Raw genomic sequence first — 11,877 nt, forward strand, 5'->3', positions numbered from 1 at the left:
AACTATGTTCTTTTTTTTAACATCTGTTATTTCTTTGGACCAATATGTTATATCTAGTATGTTAAACAATAAAATTGACTCTTTGCCCTAGGCCATCTCGTTGGAATGTGATCTACAATAAATAGGTTGATAATATTAAACAAAGAACAAAGCTCATTTAGTTGATAAAGAATTTGATCAAAGTGATGGGATCGACTATCTTAAAATATCTAGTTCTTTGATTAAACTCTCCAGTATACAATTAGTGTTTTATCTCGTACTTCATTTCAATTGGCAGCCAATTAGACAATCTAATGTCTCCAATGCCTTTTTATATGAAGTATTAGATAAAGAAGTATCAATGGAGCAATACCAAGGGTTTGTGAATTCTTCAAAACCAGATTGTGTGCCGCTTGAAGAAGGTCATTTATGGTTTTAAACAGTCTCCAAAAGCTTGGTTCAATTTGCTCACCTATGAACTTACTTCTCTTGGGTTTGTTGAAATACCATGTAGATCACTCTTTGTTTGTGTTCCATAAACATCATATTTTGATTTATTTTTTCAGTATATGTGAATAACATCTATTTTCTAATTTACTAGTCACCTCAAATGCGATCACTAATCATCATGGACTTACGTGGGTAACATCTATTTTATAACTTCATCATAGACTTAGCTCTTTAGCAAATGAAAAGGCCATGCAACACCAAATCTTCTATGCAATATAGGGCCAGCCTTTCTCACACATGTGCAGTAATAGTAGAAGAAGAAATAGGTAGCAGAAACACACAAAACATGCTCTCTTATTACTTAGCTCTCAACTCACTAACACTTGGTAGATTATAACATGGTAAAATTTAGCTCCTTTAACTCTCAATGGCAGCTGATTATTTTCTTCCTTATATAGGTGAGCCCTCTTTTTTTATAGAGGTGAAGGGCATCTTGTACTATATTAGGAGACACACAGAGTAAGTTTACAAAGTCGTAAGATAGGTGGACTGCCCTAAAGATTGTAGGATTGTCCACGAAATCTTGCAAACTGCAGACAATTTGCAATCTAACTATGAAAAAGGAGTCGGCTATAAACCCTCCCATTCCAGGATACCCAACCTAGGTGACTCCTTCATGAGAGCACCCTCATGCATGGCTGCTCTCTCAAGGAGAGCACCCTTCACCTTAATACCATTGACCTCTTCATTGGTTTTGGATTGTAACTCTTCCGAGCAAGTTACATCAAACTTGCTTGTTGTTTTGTTCATCTATGTGAGCTCTTTGAAACGGACATGATGACTTTCCACCAAATCTAGCTAATCATTTTAGCTTCTAAGGCTGTCTTTAAATGAGGATACACAATTCTCTAAGGGCGCAACATCCCTCATAAGCATCTTGCTCTTGTCACGCTTAGACTACTTCCTTTTCTCAAGAACAACATCATCAATGGCAGCTTCTAAAAAAGTCATCATAGTAGCAGGTCGCACCAACTATAATACCATTTGTCACGAACATAGCTATTTCCTAGGCGAAAAGCATATGCAACACTCAACCTTCTACATAAGCTTAGTTCAACCTTCCTCACATAAAAGTATCGTAGTACTGGAAGAAAAAATAGACAGTAGAAATACACAAGACACACTCTTCTATTACTTAGATCTTAGGTCACCAATACTTAGTGGATTATAAAATGGTGCAGCTTGACTCCTTTGACTCTCAACGGTAGCTTGGAAACTTTCTTCAACAGCTTGTGTGTACTCTTTGAAGTCGGTATGATGACCCTCCACTGGATCTAGCTGGTTATTCAAGCGTCCAAGGTTGTCCTCAAGCGAGGGCACACTATCCTCTAAGGGCAGAACATCCTTTTTAGGTCTTTTACTTTTGTCATGCTTGAAATGCTTCCTCTTCTTAGGAACAATATCGTCAATGGTAGCTTTGAAAGACGACTATCACAGTAGTAGGTCGCATCCACTCTGGTACCACTTGTCAAGAACTTAGCTCTTTCATAGGTGAAAAACTTGTGTAACGCTCAACCTTTTATATACAAGATATACTCTTCTATTGATTAGCATTTGCTCACCAACACTTCGTGGATTACAAGATGGTAAAAATCTGCTTCATTGACGCTCAATAGTAGTTAATTACTTTCTTCTTTATATAGAGAGGCCCTCTCATTTTATAGAAGCAAAAGACATCTAGTACTATACTAGGAGACACATATAAGTTTGCTTAGCTATAAGATAGGCAAACTGCTTGAAAGAATATGGGTTGTTTTTTGAAATTCTACAAATTAAACATAGTTTGCACTCTAAGTCTAAAGAGGCTGAGCTATAGGTTATCCAACAATACTAGATCAAGATGGATGTGTCCCATATAGGGGTGAAAACGGGTCGGATTAATTCCAACCTAACTCGCTATCCGATTCGATTTGGATCCGGATACAGATATGAATAGCCATTTACTAAAATGTCCGGATCCGAATCCGGATACGGATAGTCTTTTAGAAAAAATTCAGATCCGGATACAGATATAGGTAGAGTGATAGGGTATGAAATAATTCTTTCAAGATCTGAATTTATTATAGGAAATAGTCCGTGCAATTGAAGAAAAATATTCACCAAATATTCTTTCGTAGTCAGAAAATTACGAAACCAAGTGAAATTGATCTGTAACTTCCTAATCTACGTTTTATGTATTTATGCTCTTCTCAGATTTGAATTGAAACTAGGACGAAAATACAATATATTACGGATAATAGTGGTGGTGACGGGTGGAGTGGATGTTAGGGTTATGGATGGTAATAGAAATGAAGGTGGATGGTTGATGTTGTTTAGGTGATAAATACGAAGGGAGACCCTAACTAAATATATCAGCCAACCATGCTTCCCCCACCTTGTCCTCAAGGTGAAAAGTCGGGGAAACACTCCAAAATATTAGTCTCCAACTCCTATGTCATCTCATCAGATGGCTTGCCAAGCCACTCGACTAGAATATCCATTTCTAATCTGGTACCATGTCGTTGTCAATGCCTAACAAGTATACAAACTTGCTCTACGATCTCTGTCTCCAAATAGCTCTGGTAGAACTGATCCAACGACCTCATGATCTCCAATCTGCTCCCTTAGCAATGAAACATGGAAGACATGATGCACTCTCGACCGCTCCGACAGCTCCAAACGATATACAACCGGACCAATACGCTCTAACACTTGAAACAGACCAAAGTAGCGATGTTTTAACTTTTAGTTTCACATTGAATGCAAGGTCACCTATCGATACGGTTGCACCCTCACAAACACCGAACTACCGATGTCTAACTCCTGTTTCCCTACGACTGAGATCATAAACTTGCTTCATGCAAGTTTGAGCAAGTTTAAGATGGGCACGCAACCTCCTCAATGTGGTATCTCTATCTATCAAAGCTAAGTCCATCTTTGTCCGATCTGTAGATACTATTGGATCATAAGCGCGTAATGTCGGAGCCGTACGTCCATACACCACCTCAAATAGGGTCATGCCAATGCTAATATGGTAGGCGATGTTGTAAGACCACTCCGCCCACGGTAAGAACTCTAACCATCGTCTCGGCATCTTTTCAACAAAGCACCTCAAGTACTGCTCAATGCCTCGATTGATTACCTCAGTTTGGCCGTCCATCTATGGATGGTAGGCTAAACTGAAGTTCAGTCGAGTCCCCTGTAATCTGAAAAACTCCATCCAAAAGTCGTTCATAAATACATGATCACGATCCAAGACAATCGTGCGTGGCATGCTATGTAACCGAGCAACATCTCTAACAAAAATTTTAGCCATTGTCTTGGCTAAAAATGGATGTGACCATTCTGAAAAGTGTGCATACTTACTCAATCTGTCAACCACCACAAAAATAATAGAATAACCATGTACCAATGGAAGACCCTCTATGAAATCTATAGAAATGTCTTCCCAAACACGGTCAGATATATGTAAAGGCTGAAATAATCTGGTCGGTTTCAATGTGGTTGCCTTAGCCCTTTGATAAACATCGCAAGCACGAACAAAACTCCTCACATCCCGCCTCAATCCTGGCTACGTACAACTCTGAGATATGTTTCTATAAGTCCTCAAGACACCCTCATGACCAGCCTCTAGAGTTTGGTGGAAGTGCTCCAAGAATTTTCACTGCAATCCATCATTTGCGAGCACCCGAATGCATCCGCAGTCCAGTAAGCAAACGGCCCGATTCTCCAACTTTGGATGGCACTCTGGATCATCATCATCCATCACCTCCTATAACAATCTCAAAACATCTGGGTCAGATGTACATGCATACCTCAGCTCATCAAGAAAAGGAAAAGTGGAAGAAGAATAGGCTGCAAGCTCGGCGATATCGAGTTGGCGTGATAATGCATCCGCCGCTTTATTTTCTATTTCTTTCTTGTATTGAATTTCATAATCATACCCCAGCAATTTTGTGACCCATCTCTACTGTGCAGAGTGTGTATACGCTGTCCCATAAAGTATGGAAGGCTCCTTTGATCAGTTCAGATAATAAATCTCCTACCAATCAAATAAAGCCTCCACTTTGTCACCGCGTGCATAATTGCCAATATCTCTCTCATAAGTCGAAAATTGCTGAGATTTTTATGATAAAGCCTTACTAAGAAAGGCTATGGGATGTCCTCCTTGCATTAGTGCCGCTCCTATGCCAACTTCTAATGCATCACATTCCATAATGAACTCTTTGGTTGCTGTTTTTGGGTTTTCAAAGGCTGTAGTGGCTTCATCCGTCCGTCTAAAAGAGTCCTTCAACAAAGAAGTAAGAGGAGCAGCGATCTTTCCATACCCGGCGATGGAGCGGCGATAATATTCGGCCAGCCCCAAAAATCCTCGCAATCCTGTGGTGGTGGTAGGAATAGGCCAAGCGGTCATACATGCTACCTTTTGAGGATCCGCCACTATACCTTCCACTAAGATGATGTGGCATAAATACTCCACTTGTGCTACTCCCCATAGGCACTTGGATTTCTTGATCTTTAGATGGTTTTGCTTCAACAAATTTAGCACATCCTCCAAATGTCGCCAATGCTCTAATTCAGTCCTACTATACACCAAAATGTCGTCAAAAAATATTAAAACATACCTTCACAGTAGAGGCCGAAATATATCATTCATGATGTCTTGAAAAGTAGCTGGAGCATTGGTGAGACCAAAAGGCATCACCCGGAACTTGTAATGCCCGTTTGGAGTCTGAAGTGCAGTCTTATGCACATTCGCCGGGTGAACTCTAATTTGATAATATTTGGCCCTCAAGTCAAGCTTGCTAAATATAGTTGCCCCTGCAAGCTTGTCCAGCAACTCCTCTATAACTGGAATGGGATACCAGTCCTTGATGATAATAGCGTTTAGTGCCCGATAGTTGACACAAAAACACCATGTCCCATCCTTTTTTCGCACCAATAGCACGGGCAATGAGTTTATGCTATGACTTGATTAAATGAGGCCTTGCTCCAACATCTCGGCTACCATCTTGGAGATAACTTCCTTTTACACATATGGATACCGATGTGCCCTCACATTCGCTGGTGTAGCCCCGGCCACAATCTCTATGCGATGGTGCGCTGTTCTCCTTGGTGTCAACTCCTTCAGTTCCTGAAACAGTCCCACAAATTTGTCTAATAAATTAGACAACTCGATAGTAATATCTAGACTCATTTGAGGCTCACCTCCTACTGATCATAACTAAAGAAGATAAGCCAAATCACTCGCACATGGCAGCCCCACCATCGGCTACATCGCTGGAATTGGCGGAGTACGAACGCCATCAAGCCGCACCACACCTCTTTGTTTCCTTGCTTAAATTTCATCAATATGCTTCAGAAATGAAAAAATAACGAGTCCTAAGCTTTGTAACCACCGAGTGCCAATGACAATGTCCGCTCCTCGCAGTGCCAATGGATACAAGTCCATAATGATGTCATGTCCTTGCACCTGTATACCAACCCGGCGACACAAGCTCTCCGTCTTAAGCTTCGTGCCATCTCCAATAGCCACATCAAACCCTATGGTCGGTTCATCATCCAAACTCAATCTCCTCACTAATCTCTCATCTAGAAAGTTGTCTGTACTCCCGAAATCGATGAGGATGTGCACACAATACTTTCTAACGAGTTTGTCTACCCGTAATGTCCTTGGCGTGGAAGTACCCAAATATGCATGCATCAATATTTCAGCTTGGATATCTTCCTCTGCGCCCTCCTCAACGGCCTCCTCATGGACCTACTCTGGACACTCTCTATCATCAACAACCTCATTATCCCCCTCGAGACCATCGATGAGCATCACACTCCTGATCGGTTTGCAACACTGATGACCGGGGGTGAGACGTTCATCACATCGAAAGCAAAGGCCATTCGCTTTTCTTTCCTCCACTTGGGTAGGTGTGAGAGTTTGAATGGGGGGGGGGGAGGTTCTTGTGTCTCCTCTAACATCGGAAGAAGATCTCAAAAGTGGTTGTGGTCTAGTACTCGCAGTCGTTGTCTTTGAACTTACAAACCGCCCATCTCAGTTGCCTCAATTTATTTTCGTTGCCATCTTGAAAGCCTTATGCTTTTGCTCCATCCTCACGGCCTTCTCAAAGGCCTTCTCAAGAGTGGTAGGACAAAGAGCACGAACATCCACCTATATCTCATCCCGCAGCCCTGAAATGAATGTGCTCATTAATGTCGGTTCGGGCCAAGGTGGCTCACAATGACTACTAACTCTTCTAAATTTAGCTTGGTACTCCAATATGGTCATCCTCTAAACTATCTTGCTTAATGTGGCAGCAAAATCTTCATATGTCGTTGTTCCAAATCTGCGTGTAATCCTCCTACAAAAGTCAGCCCAATCGGCAAATCTTTCACCACGAATAACTGATCTATACCAATGCAATGCTGTTCCTTGGAGGTGAAAGCTTGCTATCTGGACCTTTGCATCCTCCGCTGTCCCTTGACAATCAAAGTATTGTTCAACTTGAAACATCCAATCCATTGGATCACCGCATTAGAATTTTGGAAAGTCCAAGCGTGTAGTTCTCCTCCGAATAGCATTGTCGGGTTTACGAAAGATCCTTGGTTCAGGTCTGAACCTTTGTGCATGTTGATCTCTTTCTCTAAATCCTCGAGCACGTCCATCACCATCTCCGAAGGGATCAACCTCATCCTCAAAGTGTCAATCCTTTTCTTGGACGAAGCGCACTAGTGCCGCTCGCCTCTCGGGTTCCAGCACCGCCGGTCTTGGGTTTTGTAACGGAGGTCGGGGATGATGTGTAGGCATGGGTAAAAGAGGATCATTGACAGTAACATGTCGCACCTAGACTTGTGGGGTATCGGTTCGATGTGGTCCCACCGCTGGTCATTCTTGAGACACCGATCGTCATCGAGGAGATGACAAAGCTGATCAATTCATGACATATTCCTTTAAAGCCTCATGATCGTCCTGCATTGCATCAACTCTATACAGCAATGTTTGGAACATGCCTCTAAGTTCATTAGTCAAGCCTATATTCACACCGATAGACGTTGGTTGACTTGATCCTACCGTGGTTGCCCCGAAGGAATCGACCTCACGGTTAGGGTTATCGTGGGTTGAGTCTTCCCTTATCGGTGTGCTCTCCATTGGTCTCCTTGTCGACGTCATCTTCCTTATTTCAACCATTAATGGAAGTCTGAGGTTCACCTAGCTCTGATACTAATGATAGGGTATGGAATAATTCCTTCAAGATCTGAATTTATTATAGGAAGTAGTCCGTACAACCGAATAAAAATATTCACCAAAACTCCTGAAATTAGAAAATTATGAAACTAAGTTGACTCGATTCGTACTTCCTAATCTACGTTTTTTGTATTTATGCCCTTTGCAGGTTCGAACTACAACTAGGACAAAAACATGATATATTGTGGATGATGGTGGTGGTGACAGGTGGAGTGGATGTTAGGGTTATGGATGATAATAGAGATGAAGGTGGATGATTGATGTTGTTTAGGTGATAAAGACGAAGGGGTCGAGATCCCATAGAAAGAGGGAGGACTCGACAGACGAGAGAGATTAGAAGTTAGAAAAGACCTTGCCAACGGTAGGGGTGGTAGGTTGGTAAAGAGGGAGGAGAGAGATTAGGGTAGAGAGAATAGAGAGAAGATAGGAGGCAGAAAATCAATAATCCAATAGCATAATGATTTTCGCTACCATCCACACCTTTATAGGGGCTAGCCAACAAGCCAAAATACAATTATTAATCCTAATTTTAGAAGATTCCCGTCGATCGTGTTAGAACGCACAAAAGGCGTTCTCTATATGTGTGAACGCGATGCAAGCGTTCGAACGCGCCCGATCGCTTTCGAACGCACATTTGCGTTCTCTGTTTTTGTGAACTTGATGCAGGCGTTCGCTAGGGCATTTGAACGCGACCCTTTTCGCGTTCGAACGCGACCTACTGAAATTTTATTTTAAAAATAAACAACCAATGAAATAAGAAAAGACTCTAACTAAATGTATCATAGAGCTAATTTTATTGGATACGAATTCAGATAACGGATATCCGTTTACCCGCTTAATAAATACCCAACTCAATAACCTTACTCTCTCTATCGACTCTAATCTCCACCAAATCCCCAAATGTGAAATGTGCAGCTACTCCAACTCTAACCCTCCTCGTCATCACTGATCACCTTCCGGTCGCGGCATCACTATTGTCGCCTCCTCCGGTCCCTCCTCGAGCTCGGTGACACACTAAGCACCAATCCCGAGATCGCCGCCGGCCGCATCTACGCCATCGGTTTCCAAGTTGGCAAAAAGCTCTCTGAGAGATGACAGCCATCTCTTAATCTGCCTATGAGTTGAGGTTTCCTTTTTTCCTTTTTTCCGGAATTTATTGGAAACTAATCCCAGGACAGTTAAATCCTCTACTTCTTCTTTCCTAAAAATAATTGATCTTCTGTGATTTATCAGAGTCAGATTCTACTACGGATGGGAAATAGTATCTTGTTCTTTATATTCTAGATTGACTACGTTATTGTTCGTGGTGTTTTACTGGTTCATTTTGCAACCTTCCTTGAAGATTCCTTGCCTCCAAGGAACAGAAATACATAATGATACTTCTTTAAATATACAAAATGAACATCTATGTTTAGCGTCATATGATGAATTTAATTAGTTTTTTCTGCTCTCGTGTGGCTTGAGCCTCTAGCGTAAAACAATAAACTCTATAGAGAAGGCTAACAGTCTGAATTTATCCAGAGTTTCACAGTATCATGCTTATTCTGCCACTGTTCTTTTTTAATGAATTGTATGTAACTATGTATATAATGATATGATCTATCATAAGTTAGAGAAAGATCTCTGTAGATCTTTTCTATATATTGACCACACAAGTGGGGGGTGATAGTCATCATAATTATTCTATTTATAACTATAGTCCGAAATAAGAATTTGTGAGTGTGAAGAATTTATATTCTTCTTTCTTATTTCATTCTCAAGCAAACTAGCCTTCACCATGTTTATTGTCACTACTCCATTCAATGTCATTGTTGTAAGAGTAACCACCAACGTTTCATAACTTTCCGGAAAAGAACTTAAGAGTAGAAATGCTTAGAATTCATCATCCAATATCATCTTCATGGTTGCAAGCTCATTCACTAAACTTTGCATTTCATTCAAGTGATCTGCCATTGGTGTGCCCTCTTTGTACTTTAAATTAACAAACTTCTTAAAGACATAGAGTTTGTTATTTGCACTTTTCCTCTCATACAAGTCTTCTAGCTTCTTCCATAATATGCTAGCCGATGTCTCATTCTCCACATGATAGTAGATATTATCCTCGAACCACTGCCGAATGAAACCAACACATTGCCGGTTCAAGAGTTTCCACTTATCTTTCAACATATCTTTTGGCTTAGCATCATCACCTTCCAATGTAGCATGCATTTCTTTGCAATAAAGCAAGTCTAGCATCTTGCCCTTCCATGTCCTCCAATTGGCACCATTTAAGCTTATCATTTTACTTATATTCACTTCCATAGCTCTCTAGGGAATTTTGTCAAACACCTTATGTGCACCAACCAAGACTCTGATACCACTAGTTGGAAAGAAGCTCTCTTTCCCACCCAAGAAATCTATGACAATGAAAGTTAAAATTGATGTCAATTAAGAAAGATATGCAATTAACAACATTAAGCACCAAAGAAGACTAGATCACCGAATTTATGTGTAAAACCCTTCTCAAAGAGAAAATTCACGAGCATGAAATTGAATTTACTCTCAAGAGAATTGGTACAAAAAAAATCACCACAACAAGTCTCTCAAGGTCACAAGAATGCCATCCACAAGAAACCAATAACCCTAGCTTCAAATTAACAAGTTTAGATAACACCTCCAATAGAGAAACCCAAACCTTCTTGAAGTAAGAACACCCTTGTAGATGTGAAGAAGAAAATCCTTGTGCCTTGATCACAACCAAGAAATCCTCTAGTTGCAAACCCTTGTTGTATGTAGAGAAAAAAGTCTCTTTTTCTCTTGTCTTCTTTTTTCACTAAGTGACATAAGCAAAAGTACCCTTTTAACAAAAGTCTAACTCAACTACTTATTAGCTAAGTAAGTCACCTCATGGGGCTAGCCCAAACCAACTTAGTTAAGTAAAACCCAACAAAAACTATCCGATCCATATCTGAAAATTATCCATATCCATTTTTTCAGGATATGGCTTTAATTTTTTGTTATCCGTCAAATATCCGTATCCAGATAAAAAATATGGATCCGGATATGAGTTAAGTACTATCAAATCCATATCCGATCCGTTTTCACCCCTAGTCTTGTAGCTATGGAATAGTCGTAAGAGCTTGACACAACACTCTAGCAGTTTGACTTGGAGGTTGAGAAAAGCTGCTCACAAGCCTTCAAGCTTTATTGTTGTACTTTAACCCACAAACTAATAATGTCTAGCCAACAAAACCTTGTGTCTCTTCAAAATCTTTTAGTGTCCCTCGAGTACAACTTTGTCACAATCAAGTTTAAATCTTGGCACACCAAAAAAATTAGGTCTGAGTTAAAATCTAAATGGGCTGTGACATTCTCCCCACTTAATACACAGATGTCCCGACTATGTGCTTGTGGTTAAGACATCTTCAAAGAAACTGGATTAAAAAATAAATAAATAAAGTAAATAGACTGCTTAGTTGGTGATCTGTTTATTTAAAGTAAATAGACTGCTTAGTATGATTGGTGATCTGTTCAAAGTAAGGGCTTCTACTAGGCTATTTTCATATAAGAGAGTTTGCTCCTACTTCCTCAAACATACAACGTTCCAACAACAATTAAATTCTTGGCCATCTTTGTTCATGGTAAAAATTTGTCCGAATGACCTAAATTTCATATTAATACACGAGTGTGCAATTCTTCATTGTGTATGCGACATTTCATTCTTATTTCTTGAATAGGAGAAGTTGGTTTGAAAAGTACTACTACTTGTTGGAAATTCAAGTCAAATATTAGTATATGTAGAAGTTTGTGAAAAAGAACTAGTATCTAGTTATGAGATTACTGCTGACTAAATCCAAATACCTCTACCTTCTTATAAAATAAGCATTAATTTTCTCCTTGATTAATCTCCTAAATGGAAGAGAATATTTATCATTGTTTCATATATCATCGAAGATTTCTAAATCCATATGAAAATAGAATCTCTAAAACACATGCCGAATGTCATCAAGGTTGTTGGAACGCATGTCATGCTACTCACTTAAATTGAATTTTCTACATTGGATTGCCAACGAGGAAGGTGTTGTACTACAATTCTTACAAGTAATTCTAGAAAAATTAAATAAAAAAAATCCTTGTTTTATAACAAATTTGTCGATTACAAAAACTAGCAAACTTGTTTATGCAATCAATAA

At 39.9% G+C, this 11,877-nt stretch overlaps 1 long non-coding RNA gene across 1 annotated transcript; it reads right to left on the reverse strand.

Moving 5' to 3' along the window:
- Positions 1 to 9,556: 9,556 nt before the first annotated feature.
- LOC140780284 (uncharacterized) lies at positions 9,557 to 10,413 on the reverse strand. The gene is made up of 2 exons (XR_012107482.1): positions 10,380 to 10,413; positions 9,557 to 10,101 (listed from the first exon to the last, which is right to left on the reverse strand). It is a non-coding gene; the product is annotated as an uncharacterized lncRNA (long non-coding RNA).
- Positions 10,414 to 11,877: the final 1,464 nt, after the last annotated feature.

This window comes from Typha latifolia, chromosome 1 (assembly GCF_019914945.1).
Source record: "Typha latifolia isolate L0001 chromosome 1, TyphaL0001v2, whole genome shotgun sequence".
NCBI classification, from domain to species: domain Eukaryota; kingdom Viridiplantae; phylum Streptophyta; class Magnoliopsida; order Poales; family Typhaceae; genus Typha; species Typha latifolia.